Raw genomic sequence first — 24,362 nt, forward strand, 5'->3', positions numbered from 1 at the left:
ATTCAAAAAGACACATGTACCCCAATGTTCACTGCAGCACTGTTTCCAATAGCCAGGTCATGGAAGCAACCTAAATGCCCATCGACAGATGAATGGATAAAGAAGAAGTGGTATATATACACAATGGAATATTACTCAGCCATAAAAAGGAACAAAATTGGGTCATTTGTAGAGACGTGGATGGATCTAGAGGCTGTCATACAGAGTGAAGTAAGTCAGAAAGAGAAAAACAAATATCGTATATTAACGTGTATATGTGGAACCTAGAAAAATGGTACAGATGAACCAGTCTGCAGGGCAGAAATTGAGACACAGAAGTAGAGGACAAACGTATGGACACCAAGGGGGGAAAGCGGTGGGGGGTGGGGGTGTGATGAATTGGGCGATTGGGATTGACATGTATACACTGATGTGTATAAAATTGATGACTAATAAGGACCTGCTGTATAAAAAAATAAAATAAAATTCAAAATTGAAATAAATAAATAAATAAAATGCTACTTCCCTAGCCAGACCATTATGTTTCCGTGTGTGTGTGTATGTGTGTGTGTGTGTGTGTGTGTGTGTGTGTGAGTGAGTGAGAGAGAGAGAGAGAGAGAGAGAGAGAGAGAGAGAGAGAGAGAGAGAGAGAGAGAGAGAGAAAATGAATGGGATTGAAAGCAATACACTCTTGCGCCTGGCTCCTTCCCTTTGTTCTCCTTCCACAGTTGTCTTTCCTCACCTGCTGCACCCGACCTGTGAGTGCCACTGTAATCAGTCTTCATGGCTAAGTCAGTTTATCTCCCATCTGAAAGTCCTGGGACCATCCTAATCGAGTCAGGTGATATAGGGTATCTCATTTTGCTCTGACACTCTGATGGTGAATCCTGGTTTTAGATACCAAGCACTTTTCTTTGTGAAGAAGCTCCTACCAAGTACCCAGTTTACAAAAACTCCATTGTAGTCTTGGTTCCCAGTTTATGAATAATGAAATTCAACCTTGAATCCCAAGCCTTAGGACCAAACCCCTTTTGCCCTAGGTCCCTGCTACTGCTTTCTTGCCTGCTTCTCTGTTTTCCTGGAATTCTTCTCACTGTGTACTACTAAACTCCCTGCATCACCGTCCACTCATCCATGTTCCCTTCCCAGTTCTACTAGACCTTTCTCAAGTATTTACTCCACTCAAGGGCATCTGTCACTGCCTCAGTTTCTGGATGTCCGTGATCTACTCCGTTATCTGCTGAAACAGCCCTGCATCATGCTGTTTGTGGGTAGGATTTGTGTCGACTGAAGTTCTCTCTGCAAGCTCTCTAGTGAAAACAGTGTTGGCAGTAACATGTAGGCAGCTTGGGGACTGAAGTCTCCATAATGTGGTACATATACTCCCATCCTTTCAAAGGAATTGGCAGAGTAGCTTTAAAATAATTGTGTTGGGCTTCCCTGGTGGCGCAGTGGTTGAGAGTCCGCCTGCTGATGCAGGGGACGTGGGTTCGTGCCCCGGTCCGGGAGGATCCCACATGCCGCGGAGTGGCTGGGCCTGTGGGCCATGGCCGCTGAGCCTGCTCGAACTGAGCGTGTGCTCCGCAGCGGGAGAGGCCACAGCGGTGAGAGGCCCGCGTACCACACACACACACACACAAAATAATAATAATAATTGTATTAAATTGGAGTGGAGCAACAGTGTTATGCTGTGATTTTTGATTTTCATTTGGAAAAATAAAACATATCATGACATAAGCATGATGTGATATAATGAACATAAGAAGGGAAATTTGATGGCACATAATGTCTACAGCTTGTGTATATCATTTCTCCTCAGGTAGAGGAAGAAATGATTAACCTCGTTAAAATGAATGAATACTTTAGGCCTCTGGGTACCATTTTAAAAAAACTGTTGCTTTCGTGTGTCTGAATGTACGGGAGTGTGGGCTAAGGACTTCCTAAATATAATGCATAGAAAGTATTGATTCAGCTATTAAAAGTTGTTTGTAATCAATTAATCTATGTATTTGTCCCCAAGGTGGGACTTCCTACCTTTGAGAAATATACATTTTATTTCTAACCTACACACCTTACCCCATGTAATAACAGTTGGTATGACTCAAATTTGTTATTGAATACAGACATATTATAAGACTTGTCTTATTTTAACAGCTTTTCTTTTTCTATTTCAATTTTTAGATGATATATGATGTAATTGGTATGGCCCAATCACATATAGAATACTTAGACCATTTGCTTCCAGCAATATAAACACAGCTGCTAAACCTGAAAAATGGAGCTACAATTGACCACTTACTGTACTCCAGAAAATTTGCTAAGTGCTTCTGAAACATTATTTTGTAACAACCTCATAAACCTCATAACGCTCTCTATTGGGAAACTGAGACTCAGAGACATTGAGGAATTTGCTTACGCTTCTAATAATAAATGGCTGAATTAGGATTTGAACTCTGTTCAGTGGATCTGGTGTCCATAATGGGTCCATGCTTACCCTAGTCTCCATTCTATCAGCAAGTGGAAATTAATTATTACAGGAAAATTAAAGTCATTCTCTTAAATCTCTCATTTTTCTGCCATGATCTTGCCAGGGTAACAGTGTTCATCTCCCTTAGTATTTTCTCCTCCATTTCCATTGACTGTGTATGGGTCACTTTCTGTGGAAGGCACTGTTCTGGGCACAAGATGGAGCCCAAAGAAGCATAGGAGATGGGTTTCTCATTCTGGCAGCTTACTTTCTGATTGACAGGGCAAAACTATCTCACTACAGATAATTAATAAAACTGGCCGAGTATGTCAAATGAGGAGGGTGGAGGTGAAGCTCACTGTGCTCTGGCACAGGTGAGGAAAGGTGGAAGATGATTCAGAACAGAAAAAACAGGAGCTGCTTTGAAGAAGTGATTGGGGCCAAATTGGATGGTCTGGATGCTGATCTGTTACCTGACAACAGACACTTTGAAACACTTTGATGCTGATGTATACTCATCAGAGGCACTTTGCTTTTCTTTTTAAAGATTTTAGTAGTTTTAACAGTTTAAATTTAAACTAAGATGGTTTGTTTTTTAGTTTAATTTCCATCTCCCACTGCTATAAATATGAAGTCCATGGTAGCATAGATCACGCCTGACTTGTTCACCTCTATATCTCTGACAGCTACAACTGTCTCTAGCATGTAGCAAGTTCTTAAAAAACTTGGTGGTGAAAGAGTTAGGCATGACTGACAAAAGCATTCTGCATTCTGGTTTCTAATTACTATAATAATGCATATTAAAGAGGTTTAAACTGTTGAATGCTCTTTTCGATAACTTATCCGGTCCATTGTTACAAATATTGGGTGTTTATTAGGTTTATCTTTTTGTTGTAGTATTTGGACCTGTGAGAAAAGATAGAACTTTTACCAGGGTCTCAGTTTCAATATGTTTTTCTTATAAAACATATTTATAGAGGCCCTGTTTTACTATCCTAAATTGAAATTCATAAGTAAGGTAATCTAGTAAAATAAGGTAGATGACACAGATTATATAACGCTTAACTTAAAAAATCAATATGATTCCATATTAATATAAAGGAGGAATATGAAGAAAGCTATTTTAATGAAATTCTTTGTATCTCAGTATGCAGTGTTCAGACATGTGAAAAATAGAAGCCATAGAAGGTAATCAGCTGCTTATACCTAAGTGCAGACTCTCCATGAATATGAAGCCACATTTGCACACTAATGGAGGTGTGTTATGTTGGTGACTCGCAGGATCCGATGTTTTGCAGTTGGTGACTTAGCTTTTTTGAATTGGGGAACAACTCTTGGTAAATTTCCAAATCAATTAAGTTTTATACTTTCCAGGTTTACGTAGTGGTTGCATTCTAAAATGAAAACAAAAAAAAACATTCAGAAAAAAATATAAAAGTGTGCAAAAAATACATGGTGTTTATTTGCTTAAAACTACGTTCTGGGCTCAAATAATTATAAACAGGTTATTCATCTAGATGGATATCTGGTTGGACATTTGAAAGCTGCGTGGAGCATACTTTGCATTTCAGGATGTCTAGTATCCCTGACCACTACCCACTAGATGCCAGCACAGCGCTCCCATCTGTGTGGAATCTACATACATACATGAGATCACAAATTTAAAAGATTTGTGCCTCTGGGGTAGTACTACATGCTTTGAGAACCATTGCTGTAGATAAATAAGGAGCTAGGCAAAAGTTATTACTCTCTCGCCTTCATTGGAGGTACAGATATCTTCCCTCAATTAAATCTGCTGTCACTGACACTGGTTGCCTCCCGTCAATCTTTTATACCCTCCCTTTTCAGCCCTCATGTTGTCTTCAAGGTGCATCTCCCCAGAAATATCCTGGACTTTGAGCCTAGCCTTTCTGAATTCTTATCTCAAGTGCTGGCATTGAGCAATTTAATAAAATCTGATAAATCAGCTCCCAGCATACTACTACTGACATATAGGGACTTAAAGCTTTACTTCATATTTTTTAATTACAGCAGCACTAAGGCATCCTTGTAAAATTTCAGATCTCTACCATGTATCTGTGAAAGGAATGTTCAGTTATGTTGGCTTTCCAAAGACATTATGTAATTTTGCTAACAACCTGTTATAGACCAGAACTCTCAGGTTATTTAATATCATGGAGACTCAGATGTTTCTTCTATAAAATAGAAATGATAATTACAACTGAAGTTGTATCTGGGATTATTAAACAAGATATCAACTGTATAAAATTGTTAGCATAAACCCAAGCCCACAGATAATGTTAGTGCTTATTGTTACCAAATTCTTTTTGCCTTTCAACTTACTATAGATCTGTTGTTCTCAATTAGGGGTGATGTGATGGCGGGGGGGAGGATGCTACTGGCATTTAGTGGCTAGATGCCAGGGATGCTACTTAACATCCTAAGATGTACAGGACAGTCCCCTACAAAGAAGAACTCTCCAGCCCAAATGTCAATAGCAGCAAAGGTGAGGAGACCCTGCTATAGGTATATAGCGTGTGGTCTTCAGTTTACTGTTAGTATTTGCTTTTCATCTGCTTTCTTTTATTCTTGAAATGAAGAAACTCATGAAGTTAACTCAGATTCACTGAGTTAACTTATTCTCCAATGAAAACCAGCATGAATTGTCACATATATATTCTAAGAAACTGATGAGAACAAGGTATATTGTTATATAAACAATATAACATATATAAATATTTATCTTTTAATATTCGGTTGCTATCTTAAGGGCCACATCACTTCCATTTTCCCTTTTATATAACTTTCCTATGTGAAGTATTTAGGAAGCTAATGTCTTGAAACATGTTTTAGAAGATTTACAGACTCCAGAAAAGGATAAACTCAGCCACTTTCTCCTAGCACCTTGGGAAAAAAAAAAACTATGGGTGGAAAGATGTTGGGAGCATTTATATGTTGCTCTAAACATTAGACCAGGAGATGGTTCCAATACTGTTATTTTGCTTAACACATAAGTAACTAGCACTTGCATGCATATTCCCATTTTAATTAATTTCCTCTGCCCTCACATTTATATAAAGTAGTAAGATACCTGGTGGATGGTGTAAAACTTCAGTCGAATTGTAGTTTTCCCAGAATGTTCCTTGTACATATACACTTCTTTTTTTTTTTTTTTTTTTTTTTTTTTTTTTTTGCGGTACACGGGCCTCTCACTGTTGTGGCCTCTCCCGTTGCGGAGCACAGGATCCGGACGCGCAGGCTCAGCGGCCATGGCTCATGGGCCCAACCGCTCCGTGGCACGTGGGATCTTCCCGGACCGGGGCACGAACCCGTGTCCCCTGCATTGGCAGGCGGACTCTCAACCACTGCGCCACCAGGGATGCCCCGTGTACATATACACTTTGAGAAGAAATAGGTGAGACATACATAAATGATATCCAGAAAAACCTGACTGTGGCTCTGGAACCACTCATCTGTAGGAACATCTAACCTATGAAATGCAAGGTTAGCAATTGTTTGTGCATGGCAAGTTGCTGGCGGTGCAAGTAAAAGCTCTCCAGGAAAGTTTTTATTTTGAGCTCCCAATTTCTCCAAGATGTCAGAAGATCCTTTCCTTGCAGAAACTTTGAGAAGCTCTTAGGAAAAAGAAGGCCTGAGTAGGAATGAAACCACAGATTGAGTTAGCTCAGAAACGTGTCCACATTGGAAGGCATCGCAGGATGTCTGGTTTGCACCAGGAAGAAGGAGAGTGAGAAAGGCTTTCTCATTTGGAGACAAAGTGGGATTAGCAAATCAGTACTGTGTCTTTCTCTATGCCTTGTGTTCCTCAGTTTGATTTTTTATGTGTAACTATATTAGTAATGATTTTTTAAAGGATGTGTTTCAGTATGAGTGTGTGTAAACTGTTCAGCCGAGTCTATTTCTTGATGTCATTTTTTGACCCTTGGAAACGTCAGAATTGAAATAAAAGGTAAGTGACTAAATTAGACACATTTAAAACCAAACACACTTTCCTCCTGTTTGTTTAACTGAATCCCTGTTTCAACTCAGCATGGTGTGTTTGAATAGTGAATTTTTTTTTCTGTTTTCTTTTGATCCCCCATGCATTCTTTTGGAAATGGGAATGTGGTAAAATTTATTTATATAATTTTAATAAATTGGATGAGATAGTGATAATAGTCATGTGTTTTCAGGTTTCTCTTCTTAAGTTCCTGTTAGCACAGTCCTAGGCACAAATCTGCTCATTAACAAATGCTGGACTGGTTAAGTGTATTTATTCCTTTGGGTGTCTTTGCTGCCTGGTTGTCAGTTTCTGCAGCAGGTTTTCATGGTGTACCCCAATAACAGATCTAAAATTGGTGAATAAGCCATTTTGAATTTGTGGAAGTACCTATTCGATAAACTCACAGTGTTCTGGAAACTGTTCAGGGGGAAGTGTGTCTTTTTTGTTGTCCTTAATTGTAAATTGTCTACTAATTCTTGTAAAAAAGCTCCAGATCTTCTATAATTCAGTTTGGTGTCTTGACTATGAAACACAGACAAAAAGTAAGTGCGCTCAATTACCGACTGCCTGAAAGAGAGAGTTGTCTATCGTATGGCTGCTCTGAGGTTCAAGAAAAGCTGTTAATTCTTATTATTCCATTAGAAGCCTGGGGGGCCATATATATTAGGTGCTCCCTCCATCATCAGAAGTCTTAATGCAAGTAAGCTCTAAACCAGTGAGACAGATTGTAGTAAGTCCAGAGCAGCCAGTGAACCTCAAAGAAGCAAACACACTTTGGAAAATATTAACCTGCCTATCAGTATTTTGTAATTTTGATTCTCATTATTTTATTTCTTGACATCGCATTCGGTACAGCTGTACAGAGCACTTATTGTATCCTTTAAACCTTTTGACTGTAATTGTGTTCCTTGCACAATTTGGTTGAAGTGTATTTTCATGGTTTAATTTGTCATCTGGCTATTTCACTTATAAAAGGCATCTAGGTATTAGCAATAATTAGTGCATATAAGTATTTAAAAATAAAAATCTAATTTAATTATGTGAAACTTTGGATCACTTTCAATTGCCATGGAAGATTTTATTAATTCTTTCAGAATAGATAGTAGACGTACGATGCTTTTAAAAATTGTCAGTATTAAAGTGTTAAGAGGTATATGCATTAAAAGATTAAAGAAAACAAAAATCACCTCAGGAAATCTTTTACAGTACACTTAGAAACAAAGGCTTTTATTTTTTCACTGAAGGAAAATGTGGTATATGTACACCATATGCATTAGAAGCATGTTCTGGGAAGTGTGTTTTGAAATATTAATATATTTTAAAATAAAATGGATAATTACATGAATTTTTAACTTATTTTGAAATAAGCAAATGTTTCATAAATGGCAAAGAGCTATGTTAGGAACCATGTTTTCTGTCTGAATAAATGAAACCAGTACTTTGGAGATTGCACAAACCTGTTAGATTTGATACTCTGAGTGATAAAAAAAATGATGTGAAAAAAAGAATTTAGGAAGTACACTGTTAAGTAGATATTATACATGTAGATTTCATTAGAAATGAGGGGAAACCGTCATAGCTTTTATATCAGTGGCTCTATTTGAATGTGTACTTTGTCCTGAGCACTTGATGGAAGATTGTTCTATTGATCTGTGAGAGAATTTTATGATGTTGGATTTGTATTAATGGTTTTTAATCCTTCAATGTACTAGGATCGTCTCTGCAATATAATCTAAGCAGTATAATAAAAAGTTTATTCTGCCTAGTGTCTGTGTAGCATGGATGGGTTTATTGTCTAGAATAGTATCTTAGTTCTCCATTCCTGTACATGGGCAAACAGTGGTTATGATGTTGAAATGAGTAATAACAGATTATTTTTCTTGCGTCAGTTTTTGTGGATTATCGGATATTTAGGTTAAGAAAATATCTCTAACTTATTCAGTAAAAATGATTTATAAATAATAGTTGTATAATTGAACTAAAGTAGTTGACAAGTGTCTTTGATTCATCTCTTCATTTACTCTTTCACCAAATATGTATTGAATGCCTAGTTTATGTCCGGGACTGTGCTAGATGCTAGAAATAGGGTATCTTGTTTATTTTCTCTAGATTTAAGTTGCTTTTGGGTAAGTTATATGTTTAATTCCAGAAGTTAGCTCCAACATCTAGTATCCAAATTAACATTGGACAAAAATATTTTTTTTTGTAGAAGAAATTTTTGTTTGTAAAGGAAAGAGACAGGGAAATTAAAGACCCACCATAACTCAGATGATCACTGGCCAGTGAGGATTTGCCATAAGAACAAAATTGCCTTTTTTCAATTAAATAGTATGTAAAAAAGCCATCAGAAGAAATCTTGTAAGTAGGAAGCCATATAGGAAACTGGTGGACTACGCAGCTCTTTTTTCAACTTTCTTTCCCTGCTGACCAGTTGAAGCAGCTTTCAGTAAAAGCAAGAGTTATTTGGATTTTAATGGATTTTAGTGCTTTAAGCACAAAGTGCTTTTTTTCTATCACTTGACATTGTCTCCAGTGGATATGTTTGTTGTTATTTTTCAAAGTTCACATCAGAGCTATTTGACATTTGAAATTTATCCTCTATCTCCCTTTTTAAAATATATTGAGGTTATTATGATTTCATACTGGTTAAATAATCTTACAAATTTGGTTAGTTCCCACATGATTGCTTGTAAGTGAAAATCTCAATATAATGACACACGATGGAATGTAAGTAAATAGCTAAATGTGCACTTTTAAGTGTGAGAGTTGTGGGGCAGTTTCCCTACACCCAGGGTGAAAGGAGTATAATAGTCCAAAATAATCTATATGACAGCTTTTCCCAGTGTGTGTTCTGGGGAACAGTGTTAATCGGTTTTACCCACAAAGCAAAGAATTTCTACACAAATAAATTTGAGAAATACTGGGTTGGACAAAGGTGTACTGTTTATTTATTGCAGGACATCTCAGCATCTTCAGTTTGTGATTATGCACTGTGAATCTCTGAAAGAGGGACAGGAGTGTTCCAAACATATTTGTCAAGAACTCCTTGACAAATATCTCTTTAGTACTGATGTTCATGGTGTAATATTATGTTTATAATGTATTTTGCAGTGTTTCCAAATGTATTGGTGAAGGATTTAAAAAACATCTCTCATGACTAATGTACCTTGGGGCTGACTTCAGGGAGTGTTAGCCTTAGGATGGCAGTTCCACAGGCTCCCAAGCTTTCCTAACCTTTCTCAAATTCTAGAATTGCTAGAGCAGCTCTGAGTGAGTTGTATGCAGTTTGCATCTTCTGAAGTTATCCCAGAGTAGATGTGACTTCCAGGGGTCTTTAAACATAGAGCTGAAAAGAGCAATTAATAATAACAATCACAACAATGATAATATTTGCAAGTAAGCACGTGGCATTTTTTCAAAATGCTTTCAAATCTTGAGTCACTTGATTGTTGCAGCAAATTTGTGGTAAATTCAGTTTGTCCTGGTTTTTCTAACTTATGTCTGAGGAGGCAGAATAACTTAGGTGCAGAAACTTGTCAAGTTTTCACATCAGGTTCATACTCCATTGCCCTTACCTATTGTATAAATAATGATTTTCTAATATAATACTCTACATTGTACTACCTGAGAATTAGGATCTAGGTCAGGGATCAGCAGGCTATGGTTCAAAGTTAGGCAAACTATTACCTGTTGTCATATAGACCATTGGGCTAAATCTGGCCCAATGCCTGTATTTATTTTTTTAATAAAGTTTTTTTGAGCACAGCCATACACATTTGTTTATGTATTGTTTGTGACTGCTTTGACACTACAATGACAGAGTTGATTAATTGCAACAAAGATCATATGGCCTGCAAATTGTAAAATATTCACTGTTTGGCCCTTTATGGAAAAGTTGGAAAACTCCTTATGTAGATCATGGCCTGAACTAGAGGCTATATGTAGATGTTGGAATGCTGTTTATATTGCTCTGTGCTTATAAATGTGTAATGGTTAACAGAAAACATGGAGGTAATTCCAAAAAAAGAAACATATTTGTACTGTTAGTATAAATGACACTCATTTGTTAATTTACACACACCCCTATGCATTAATCATGGGTTTCAGCACACCACAGTGCTAGCTGAGCTTGCATCCTTCAAGCACAGGGTTATTTAATGATTGCTGCAAGAGGCTTTAATCAAGTCCTTCTTATAGAAAACAAACAAATGATTAGCCTTTACATTACAGGCATAAACAGGAATTTGACTCATGAATTTCCTAATTATACTGCACCATTTTGGAAATCAGTTGGCATTCAGATTCTTGCTGTTACTCTGTATACAATTTCCTTTTGCAAGATAGAAGTATAGGATGAAAAAAATAAAGTTGGGTTTAATTTAAATGTTTTCCCTATTTGCTCATACAAAATGATTTAATGGAAATAGAGAAATGATTGGCTGTCTCTTATATACCAGCTACATGCTTCCCATTTTATATGACTCTTACTGATTTATTCTAAGATAGCACTATGAGGTAGGTTTCATTATTTCTGTTTTAAGTCTGAGGAAATTAAGGCTCAGGATGTGAAATGATCTGCCCAATGTCACATTAGAAAGTAGTTTGTGATGGAGTCCTAATTAGGATTGGAATTCCTAGTCTCGCAGCCGAGGTGTGGGTTTCTTCCACCCTGACTTGTTGCCTTAGCCACAAGGCCAAGACCCGTTCTCCATGATCTCTGTAACCGGCACCTAAAATGGATCGGTTCTTCCCATTTCCCCCCCGCCAAGATGTGCTTTAGGTTGTGCATAAACAATTGACAAGTTAAATGCACATTCCTGGTTTTATGGCACTGGATTATCCTGCTTACTGTTTTACCCTTGTGAAAAATCAGTTGTGAAATAGGTCTACAAGTTTCCTTTTAATTATATCTAAGCAAAAACATCCAAGCTCTGCATATTTTGAATGCTGAAGCCAATTTTGATTTTATCAGAGGTAGAAGGTGGTTCTTAATTTCTCTTCTCCGATCTCTTCCATCATTTGTCAGAAATCAAATGTCGAGGTCTTCCGTAAATAAAACTTACTTCTTAATTAATTGTCCTAAGGATTTCCTTGAAAGAATTAGAAAGAACGCCTACAAGAAATTATTTCCATTTCTTTACTGTTTTCTAACATGTTCTTAGTATCTCTGCAACACATATTATTTTCTGAGAGTTATTTCACATTGCATTTTTCTTTACCTTTTTGTAGGAGACTGATCTGGCCTAGATCATGAGTCTTCTTTTATTTCCCCAGTGCTGCACAGAAGTCCCTCACAGACAGGAATTTTTATTGGGATGATTGCTTCTCATTGAGATCTTTACAAGGCCTATGGAATATTTCCCAGGACGTGATTATTGATGGGAAGAGTTACATGGAGGAGGTTAGCATTGGTTAGGGTCATAATCCAGTGCTAGGTTTTATAGAACATTTTTATTATTACAGAAGGTTCTATTGGATAGCACTGGTCTAGAAAGAGGCCTAGAAATGTTCTTATACAGCATGTCTGGTTGCTCATGGATTAGTAGCTTATATATTAGTATTATGTTTTAATAGCTTAACCCCTCTGGGCCTCGCTAATTCATCTGTAAAATGAAAGTAAGATTATATGTGAACTCCACCTTTATTTGATGCAGACAAATTTTGAATGTTTTACTTGCAAATTTTGATATATGTGGTTTCAGGTGCCCTTTTTGGGGGTGGGGCATTAGTTGATTGATTATTTTTGATCATTTTTCTCAAACCTTTCCATACAGGAATTTATCAGCAGGAAAAATTAGAATTCCAGATTCTTATTTAAAATTCACATGAAAAGAAAACACAGATTTTACCCAACTTTGGATTATTACCCTTAGTTAAGCAGTATGTAGCTTTGGTCTGTTTTGTTAGTTGCTTTTCGAGCAGCTTGGCTTGTTATTGATACCATTCCTTTTGGAGTTGTATTCAAAATTGTTACCCAGAGGCCATTTAACTAAGGTTTTATCATGTGTTACAAAAGTGGGCCTTTGCTTTGATTTTTTAATGTTACACAAGGTAGTATTCATTTGTTTTAAAATTCTAAAACTCTAAATTTCTAAATACCATTGCACTTTAAGTTCATTGTTTTTAAAAAGATAAATTCAGACAAAATTTCAGGAGCCATAAATAGGATTAACTGACAAGTAGGAAATAATTTCATAGTGTGTTGTATTTAAAGCTAGGCCTTGTATAGTAATGCCTTCATGGAAGTCACTTAAAAATTTTAAATGACTACTATATGACTCTATACAGTGGATGATTCAGTTATTTCTGCTATATGAGTTAACCACAGTATGAAAAAGTATTCTAATCAGCATACATCCCATTGGAACCAGAAAATGTTTATCACATTTACCAGATTAGTATCCCTAAAGGTAGTGTTTAGAAGTTACTAAAGAAAACTTTAAATTATATATTTCTCATATACATAATTGGTGTAGTTGCTTTGAATTGTTTTAATTGGATGGAGCATTTTAGTTTAGTAACTACACATCAGGTACTATAGTGACCAATTTAAGTGAAACCTGAGACTGTTTGGACCAAAATTCAGAGAATGCCATTTTAAACACCTTTCTGATATTTAAAGTTTTTCAGTGCAAAATTGGTAGAAAAACTAAAATTTGTTTGAGATCATCTTAAAATGTCATTAATCTAATCATATTAATGATTCACATTCCATCTGATACAAATATGTGCGCTTGACACATTTCATTAAATTAATAAATCAAAAAACTTACCTTAATTATGAAAAATAAATTTGATCCTTATAATTTCATTAAAATCATTTAATTTACTAAAATATTTGGTTTTATTGATATCTTACTATATATATCAATATATCATGAAACATTAGATTACATTTAGGAAATAATGCTCATTTTTCACAGATGATTTTTTAAAAAGAGGCTTCATCATAAAAAGCCATTATTTTACTGGGGTTACCTGCATTCCAATTTTTTTTAACTTATAATAATTTGCTTCCTACAGATATGCCGATAAGCCTTTAGGGTAAAGGTGATTAATTGGAAATTTTCTAAATCTCCATAATATAGAGGAAAGAACACAGAATCTGGGGTCAGAAGATCTACTTTCTACTATTTAGTCATTTGTTCTTCATTTAGTCCCTTGTATTTATTGTTTACTATGTGCCAGGCACTGTGCTAAGATGAGTGGTGAAGAAAACATTTATATTTGCAGTACATTAGATTTTAATAGTTACTTTATTCTTCAGTGGTCTTGGCCACATCATTATGGTAGTTAATAAGATTAATAATAAGATTATTAATAGTCTTAATTAATATAATTATTAATTATATAATAGTTAATAATAAGATTACACAAATGGCTTTGTGAATTGAAGTGGCAGTTATTGTATTCTGCCTCATCTCCATCATCTCCTTCATCGGGATGATGATATCATCGTCAGATGTACTTAAGAAAGGACAATCCATGGAGGATTTGTTTGGAAATGCCCAATTAATGAATCTTGAACTGCCTCAAAATGATATTATAATAGAAACTAATACCAAAGGCCTGTGATTTACTTTGCCCAAATGCTTCCAGTTGTTAAAGTTCCTTAAATATGATGTGAGAATTAAAAAGTTGGCTTTTTGTGGCAAATGAATCCTGCCTATGAAAATGAAGTTAGTCATCCTCATCCCACATTGCTAGTTTCATAGAAGCCAAGATAGGAAATTAATTACTCAATAAAACATTTGTTAAGCAACTCCTTTGTGTGCACACCATCTTAGATGCTGATCATCCTGAACAAAAGACGAGGAATAGAAAAGGCACTGCTCTTAAGCATCCTACAGTTTGTATAAGGAAGCATTAATTATAATAATGCCATGGCTAACACCAGTAAACAGGTATTATCTATACATAAAATGCTTTATACTCTGTCATTATTGAATAAGTGGTTTTACATTTTTTCACTGCTATGAGCCACAGCCTCTCTATGGAACAAGTTAAACATTAGCAAATGAGAAAATTAAAGAAATGTTTAAAAAAATGTATCTAGATTCCTAAAACTGATTTGTAGTGACAGAACCTAGAAGGATCCTAACTCCAAGCTCATCCTCCTTTCCAATTCCTTCTTCAGGGAGAATGCGATGAAACATTAAAGCATTGCATATTGTCAAGAAATGCCTAGATTCTCCAAGGATTTCTAGTTTCTTAAAGATTCAGTGTTATTTGTTCACCCTGACACTTTGTTCAAATCATTTTTCCTCTCTGTGACTGTTTTCATACATATTTACATGCCTTAAGGTGTTTGATTTAATTATTCTATGTTAATAGTTCCATTTAAAATTATCAAGTATATTCTCTCAAACTGCATCCAGCATAGTTTCTATTCAACTCTAAGAGAAGCATATTAGCTAATAAAAAAAAAAAAATCAGTATTTCAAATTAGTGACTTTTCTAGTCTTTTTCCATTATGTTTTGTGAGCATTACTTGCAGCATGGCCCATTTTGAACATAATTTACTTCTGACAGCTATAAGGTACACGTTTCCTAAGCTACTAGGTACTGCCCTGAACTACATTTGCCGGTAGATACTAGCCATTCCATGTATTATACATATTGCACAACTAGTATTTTTCTCAGTTGTAATAATATCAGAAATCTATTAAGTTTTTGGTGTCATATTTACTATTTTTTTGTACAGGTGAGTTTTCCATAGTAATACAAGTTCTAAAATAGTACTGTCATAGTTCAGGCTGCTGTCACAAAGTACCACAGACGGGGTGGCTTATAAAAAACAGAAATTTTATTTCTTACTGTTCTGGAGGCTGGAAGTCCGATATCAGGGTGCCAGCATGATCAGGTTCTGGTGAGAGTCTGCTTTCAGGTTGAAGACTGCTGACTTTTTGGTGAATTTTCACACGGTGGAGAGTAGAGGGGGGAAGCAAGCTCTCTCATGACTTTTACAAGGGCACTATTCCATTCATGAAGGCTTCACTCCTATAACCTTATATAATCCTAATTATCTCCCAAAGGCCCCACCTCCTAATATCATCATACTGAGAAGTAGGGTTTCAACATGAATTTTGGGGGTACACAAACATTCAGTCCATAAAAAGTACTGAGTCAGGATGCTATTCTGGTTTAGAAACATATATTTTCTTCTTTGAAATAAGATAAATATCTGGTTATGTTGGATTATCCCTTTCAAGCCATTCTAATGGCAGAGGCTGGACTTAGATGTCAGATGAACTCAGGACCCTTTGGAAATCATCTATCCTTTTCAATACTTTATTTATTTACCAGACAACAGCTCATTGGGATATCTAGATTAAATGTTATTAAGATGTTGAGGCTATAAATATATTTCTGTTTCCATTCTTACATTGACTCATTTTCTTTACCATGTAAAAATGGAGATTGAATGTCACTAACCAATCATAAATAAGAGTACTTTTCTATAATAAAATGAACGATGTTTAATTTTATGATCAGGCCTATATTCTTTAAATACTGAAAATAGAGTCGGCAGATCCACTCAATTTTTATTCTTCACCTTTTTCATTCTTTATATGAAACTCTTTAACCTGTTGTTTCATCTCTTAGATGTTTTTGCCACCTCCTTTTTTTTTACTATGTCACAATTAATGCTTCCATGTTCAGGGTTATTTTTCCATTCTTCCTACTCATAGTTTTTATTTGCCTGCTCAGTGGCGCATTTGTTATCATGTCATAGCCCCTTGATAGGATCTTGGACTTTTATAGAATTAACTAGAGGTCTGAGCTGCTTCTTTTATGCTTTTATATTCCTTGTCCCTGCCGTATTTCAGTGTTACAGAAACGTTGATCCTTTTATTTGCCCATTCGGTTTATTTTCCTATAGTATAGTACTCAATAGGAAGCCTATTTTATAGGAAGAGAAGTCTTTGACATATAATGTAAGAGAATTCACTGTATGAGACTGTGTGATGGAGGATGCTTTTTACTAATTTGCAAACCCCTGTTGTTATTAAACTATTATGTAAAAAACATTGTCATAGACTTACAGGTAAAATCTGTGACAATAATATTAATGACCTAATGGGGAATATTGAGAAAAGTATTGATGTTTAGGATGGAGTTTATGAATTGAAGTGGTCATAATAGCATTGTATTGCTACACATTTGGAAGCAATATATTATGAATTATAACTTGATGAGATTATTTTGAAAATTAAGTCTTTATCTTGGAAGTCATTTGGGTCAAAAAAAAAAAAAAGTCTGTGTTCCAGCAATCAGAAAGCAGTTTGTACAAGCGTCAAGAAATAATGTTATATCATATTCATATTATTCCATTTTAAAAAATAAAATGAACTGTTTTGAATGATGGAATTAACATTTACATATGCTCTACAAGAGTCCAAATTTTTTTTTTCTTTATCTTTCAGAGTGCTTTCTTAAGCAGCAAATGTCCATTTCAGGACAAGATAAGATGGGGAATTATAAGGCTACCTTAAAAGCTTGTATTTGTAGTGATTCGATTTTATGGATCAGTAAATCAACAGATAAAGGATAGATTATTCAAGCTTATGGTCCCCTCTTCAACATGGACTTGCATTCATATGGGTCTACTTAAGTACTAGACATTAGCCCAAACATCTCTATATATGAAATTTTCAGTGATATAGAATTGGTTGTACCTATGAACAAACTATTTTATTCTTAGCCTGTAACATAAAACTGTATTTTTTTAAGGAAAATAGGAGACTGGACAATGTATTTAGTTTTTCTTTCTTCTTGTCTATTGATTCAAATTTTAAAAGATTAGAACTTGCTGCTTAGTTCCAAGGAGATTTACTATACAGCATGTATGTAAAAGGAATAAAAGTAATATTTTTATCAGATTTGCATTTTATAAGTAAAACGAAAAGGCAGATACACTATATGCGGCAAATTCGTATTATATTGCCTTACCCTCCAAAATATTTGACTTGGAATGAAAGTGTTCTTTTGTTTCAGATATTATAAAAGGGAAGAAAAATTTTATGTGCCGTGAATGAAAAGAACACTTTCCTTTAAATTTTAAAGGCAGCAAGAAATTATGGAATAATTCTCCCTTTTATTTCTAGTGGTTAGAATGCCCATGGGTAAACACACCTGTTCTTTGCTATTATAATAGGGCAAAGGTTTTATAAACATGTTTTTTAAATTTTTTATGGGAAATAATTCATTCTAATAGTACAGGGAAGAAGAGTGTTGGGACCTTTTTTTTTCCTTCAATAAAGGAAATAGTATTATATTTTTTGACTTTATAGAGTTAACACGTAAATGCAATTAAGAAAGAAATATTTTCCCTAAATATTTCTGCCTTCTTGTAACAGCATCAAAGAAATAATGAGTACAGCCTTCATACTTCTTTATTGTATTACTTTAAAAAATGTGACAATAATAAATATATTTTGATAATAGTTCCAGGAACATCGCACCACCTTACTAGACACTTCAGCATTACCCTATGTTGTCCAAATTCTTCATGTTTATTTTCTTTTTAAAACAATTTTTTTGGGAATTGACATATATACACTAATATGTATAAAATAGATAACTAATAAGAACCTGCTGTATAAAAAATAAATAAAATTCAAAAGAAAAACAATTTTTTTTTTTTGAAATCTACACAAACTTGCACAAGGAGCCTTAAAACATACTTTCTGTATACTCTTGAAATCTTCTATTTTTTATCTGGGTGTCTTGGGCAAGTCACCCAACCATAGTGAGATAATATAAAGATTATATAAGATAATGTTTATGAAAGTACATTTAAAGTGGTAAGGCCTACCCAAGAGTTAGTATATTATTTTTTATTCTTATGTCTCTTGAGCATTTAGAAGAAGTTACTTGAGATCTTCATAACATTTTATAAAACATTTAATAAAAATTGCATTTGCTCTGATTATTTTCTGCTCTCCACTGATTGATTCTGAGGAATGCATTAATGTTTTGTCTTAACCTGATATTCCTACATTATATTTAGTAAGCAGAGAATAGCACAGTTTGTAGAGAAACCACCAACTTACAAATATTAGATCTAACCATATTAAATTGTTGCTATTTAACCAATTTTGATCTGAAAACAATAATTTTATATGTTTCAACCCCAGGTACTATTGGAATAATAAGTGCTTCAGTCTTTGGAGAAGCAGAAGAGTTCTTTTCAACAGTCTTCCTCCTATTCAAATGTCCTACATGTGAAAAGATTACTAGATATTTGGTTCATTGTAGGTAGCATTTTAGTCAACTCTGAGAGATTCCTGGAAAATTTTAACATACTATCTGATTCATTTAGGGAAAAAAAACCCAGTTAATTCCCCTTAAAATTATTTTCAGTGATTTCTATAAAACTTTAAAATTAAATTAGCCATAAATTATAAAATATGCAAATATCTTGAGTTTTAAACACTAAAGAAAATGAAAAAGTCTTGAAGAACTGAAATATCCTTTTAATATTTATTTCATTTTTCTTCCAGACTATTTGTTAAATGTGCAAAGGTCCTAATGGATTAAAGATAACATGAATTATTTATTTTGAAATAAAATTTTATTTTTCCTTAAATATAATAATGTATTTATAAATGACAGGTCAGTTTTATATCATACGAACTATTTTCTGTTCAATTTGTACAAATCTAATTTGTTAAACTCTAAATTTAGGACTTTTTCTTACAGTATGGTTTAGTCATATTTTTGTGCAATATCCCCTTAATTTAATGACAAAATATGTTTGTTTTTATTTCTCAGAGAAATTAAATAGATTTGTCTGAGAAGCTAAGTATAAATGAGTAAAATCAGAAGGATTTGAAAGTTTATTTGAAACATCTCTGTAATAAAATGATTTGTGAAAAAACTGTACACATCAAGCATATGTTAGACAGTTCTCTCAAATGAAGGGCCATTGGTGTCCTTCAGCAGAATTCACCTACTGTCTATTTAATGTTGGAGAACCTAGGACACATTGTGGAGTATTCTCTGCTGGTACCACACAAGCCAGAGGATGTTTCCTGTTTATTTGCTTGTAAGAAAAGTCCCATCTGAGTACTGGCACACCCACTAGAAGGGGTGATATGTTGGGTAGGTAGGTAGGGGTGTATTTAAATTTATTTTCTCAACTCCAAACCAAGAGCTTTCCTCCTAAAATGTGGTGACTTTGGACTCTTAATAAGGAAGCACTACTCACCAAAACCAGCTTTCTTTGGAGAGTTTGTGTAGCAATGATTGAGCTTGGGTGGGAAAGTACATGGTAACACCCTGTTCACTGTTATCTGTCAGTTCCGTACTAGGAAACGTCCATTTCTCAGTAAGCAATAAAACAATAAAAATGAGCACACACGGTGTAGACTATGCTCTATTTATGGTCACTGTTAAATGCAGTGGTCTTTCCCTAAGTCCAGCTATTGATATGAATATATAAATGTTAACTCTCAAGGTTTAGATGTAGGGAAGAATTGAGGCTATAAAAGCAAAATAAAATCCTTGTAATAGTCCCTCATGAAAAGAAAATGTGAAATTGTATGCAATATAGTTTATGCGTGCTATTTAATATATACTTTAATATGTTGACTAATAACTGTTAAATTCTATTAGGACAATTGAACAGCTTAAAACACCAGAAGAATCTGCCATATAATTAGGCTTCCTTCTATCTTCCTTCTTTCCCTTTCTTACTTTCTTCCTCCATTAACAAGATGGAACATTTTGAATCGAATACCACAAGTTCTTTGTAACAAAATTGGTAGGTACTTTGTGAAGCAGAAACAGAGGGAGTCTCCAGCTTATGAAAGTATAATCTCAAAAGTTATTTGAATAAATAGGTTGAAACACATATCACATTTCCCATGGAAACAACACTGTAAGGCAAAGTAAACGCAGACCACTTCACAAAGGACTCATTAATTCCATGATATACTTGACACATTGTATTGTACCAAAAGTATAGTCAGACATTGCCCATAATGTTCCAAGGGAGAATGGTTTTATAGTTCTAAGTGTGATGCCAGGAACATCTCTGCTGCTTCAAGTTGGTTAGAGATACCCTTATCACTCCTGAACAGTGAAAAGAGAGAAAAAATTAGCGTCTCTAGTTGGCTTCCCTCATGCCCTAGGATCCAGATTCCAGCAGGCTGAGTGGGAGTGTCATTTACGTGAATTTGAAATAAGTTGCCTAGCCCACCTGTTAAAAAGCATTTTTGCAACTAGCCGGATTCCTGCCCAGGCTGTTTCTTTCCTTCCTTAAGCCTCCATAATGGACCTTTCTGCTTCATTTTCTGTTTGCACCTCCTGTTGGTTCTGGCTGGCTTTTGTCTTCCTCCAGCGGACTGCTGCCCAGATCCAAAGAACCAATGATTTTCTCCATTTCCCAGTCATTGAAGCATTCCCAGATTATTGAGGTTTTCTAAAGGCTTTCACTGTTAACACCAAAAGAAAAATAAAACAAAACTCCATCCTGTGCCACCATGGGAACCAGACCCTGCTATACTGGCATTTGGTCCTCCAAATAAGGGGTGAAATCTTCAAAAGTAATGTGAGGGGCTAGAAAGATGAGGATAGACACTAGCAAGCTCGAGGTATGTTAAGAAAGGAAATAAAATTGTATTCTGAATTCCTCCTTCTGCTGGTTAGCACCCGCCACCAGTTTTTCTATGTAGCCCACTGTGGAGGGCATAGATCTGTGTGGGAAGCCGCCTGAGATAGTGGCAGTTTTGATGGAGGAGCGAGGGAGTGAAAGAAAATGAAGGGAGCCAGTCACAGGCAACTAGCAGAGAAGGAAGAAAGCTGAAACGGAGAAAGAAAGCCCAAGTGAGGGCAGGAGACTTCTTCTGGCCAGTTTTTAATGTAGAATGTAGTGTGTAAGTTGACTACTGCATGTGCATTTAGATGAAGCCTTTCATATTGCTAAGCTTAAACACTGATTATACAAAAAGGAGTTAATTGTGACATTTTAGTCCAAACTTTAATTTATTCACTTGTCATGATTAAATTTCTGATTTTCTTTACATTGAAACAAGAACATTTTTTCCTTATTCATTTCTCTTTTCCAAGTAGTATGTCATTAAGATTATGTGCAAAGAACACTGTCATAATAAAGTTACCGTCCTTGCATTCTTATAAGCTGAGGGCCAAAGGAAAAACATTTGTGAAGATGCTCTTTTGAAGTAATTTTAAAACGTACAATTTAATAGTCTGCAGCTTCCCTCAATGTCAGCACACAAATAACATGACTGATATTCTAGTGTTTGATTTCTGTCTCTGTGAGGGAAGTATGTCTTATCTGAAAGAAAAATAAGGTTTAAGTTATCTTTTTCATGGTTTTATATTTATTATTTTCACAATCAAAAGAAAAAGAGTGTGATCTTTATAGGTGGCATGGTGATCATAATAAAGTTGATTACTAAGAGGCTCACTTCATGTACACAGCAGGATTAGGTCAGCAGAATTAAGAAGCCAGGGTTTTCTTCAAACCAAGAGCTTTTCCCTAACTTGACAATGTATGCAGGTAAGGCTGGATGGACTGCTTTCTACCTTACACTAAGACAAAATATACTGCTTTACCTTTACACTGGAGCATGCCAATTTCAGCACCTCTCTCTGTTGCTGCTCAAAACCAAAATAGTATTTGATCGCAAAGAGAAAGCAAAAGTTGGTGTGATGAGAAAAACTATTCTTTTTAAACTTGATATTCTTTGTTTAGTCCAAAAACCAAGTAGAAAGGAAAGAAAAAAAGAAAAATACATAGAGAATGATTGTAAACGCTAGAGCTTCTGCCATTTATAGCTACTTCCAAATTCTGAAATAACTTAGAGGTCATCTCTAGGTTAACAGGTTTTAAGTCAACTAAAGCTAACAAATGCTTACCAAAGGGGTGGAATAGAATGAAACAAAAAAAGAGAAGTATTTTATACTATGATTGAATCTGAAAATATATAGAAACTCAAGGAAAGTCTGTTCTAAGCCAGTTTTCTTCTTCTTTTTCTTCTTTTTTTTAAAATTTTTAAAATAAGAGTTAATATATTACCCTTTCTTTCACTCTAGTACTTCTTTAAAAAAATCTAAGTCTTCGGAGAAGACTATTTTTCTGAACATGGTCAAGTCAGGATTTGATTACACTTTGGGCATGACTTGGATTTGCATAAAAGGAGCTCCTTTAGTTAAGCTGGCTCTCTGTATGAATAACTCAGAGAAATGCTGGATGACTGGGCGGGATCAGTGGTATTGCCTGTGGCTCCGTGCCTTAGTTAAGAGTGAAAAGAGAACTCATTTTCAAGGAACCAAGTCAATGACCTTGATTTTATTAGTGCACCTTCCTTTCCTAATATCCTACTAAGCACATTTATAAAATTTGTGTCAAGACTTGTCCTGTTTTATTTTGTTGACTTGTTTTTCATTTTCTTTTCCCTCCCTATTAGATTTTCATGCAGCACTTTCCCAAAACCCCTTTCTGGGACTGTACTGCTCATGACCATATTTGCCAAAGGACTGTCCTCTAAATTCCCTGATTTTGTTGTTTTACATATTTAATAAACTTATTGAAAAATGAGCATCTTAGGTGGGAAATAGAATTTCAAAGGATGTCATTGTAAAAACCAAAGTATATAACATTAAAATCTATATCTTTGTATGATTTCCAATATAAAACAATAAAATGAAACTTTACTATTTGTGTCCATGTCATGTCCAAGTTGCCATTGAAAAGTAACAAATTCTAATTCCTTATTTGGTAGATTGGAAGCCTAAATCAAACAGGAGATGAATATCACATACCAAATATTTCAATCATTTTTTATTTCTTTTAAAATGAGCTCTGGCAAACCAAGTATTTTGTATAAATGTTGTTGTCCACATTTATCCACTAACAATTTTCTATTATGTAAGACCATATCAATAGGTGTACCTGTGTTGATATCTCAGTTTCCACCTAATATATTTTAAACAAAATTGATGATTTTTTAATTCATTAGTAACTTTAACCATTAAAAAAGCTATTTGTTGAACCTTATGAAATGGTGCATTTACAGTTGTTTTTCTTTCAAGTTACTGCATTTGCTGTTGTTTTGTTTTTTATAAACACTTTTCATCAAATGGGCAGTTTAAAAAATACAGCTAAAAAAAAATACAGCTAATTAATTGAAATACAAGAATGAGACAAGAAATGTCAACATGGATATACTTTACTGTTGAAAACATTTTGATAAGTATTGAAACCTTGCTCTCTCCCTAGTGCCGTAAAACAGTTTTTCCTTCCATTTCTTACCTGATGCCAAGCCCGGTGTCTCAAATAGTACTTGAATTGCCTAATATATACTAATAATATTTTAAATTCCATACCCTTACATTGATTATGTGTAGGAAAGCCATACCCTTACATTGATTATGTGTAGGAAAGACATACAAAATCTGATTGTATATATGTGTGTGTTTGTATATATATATATATATGGAAATATACTTAAATAAATATATAAAAATATGTAAATATTGTGCAGATATACGGAAATATAAGGGAAAGTTCACCCAATATTATCATTATCTTAACTACATACATATTCTCACCCTAAACAGAAGCACAAAGTGAATAAATCATGATATACTCTGCCTAAAGGACCGCTGCCAAATGGACTGCTCTTGTACTCATTACTCTTTCTACTTAACATTTTTGAAAGTTAGCATTTAAAAATTATAATAAACCATCGTCATCTGTGATAAAATATGAACACACTAAATAAATGATAGATTTTAGGTGCATACATTTATGTTGTGTTTTTTTTAAGGAAAGAAATTGAAGTATTAGAAATATTTAAAGGCCATTATAGTAAGTCGATTACATAGTTGGTAGAACAGGCATACCTTTAAGTGAAATGTCATGGCTATTTGCAATGAACT

Source organism: Tursiops truncatus, chromosome 14 (genome assembly GCF_011762595.2).
Source record: "Tursiops truncatus isolate mTurTru1 chromosome 14, mTurTru1.mat.Y, whole genome shotgun sequence".
Lineage (NCBI taxonomy): Eukaryota > Metazoa > Chordata > Mammalia > Artiodactyla > Delphinidae > Tursiops > Tursiops truncatus.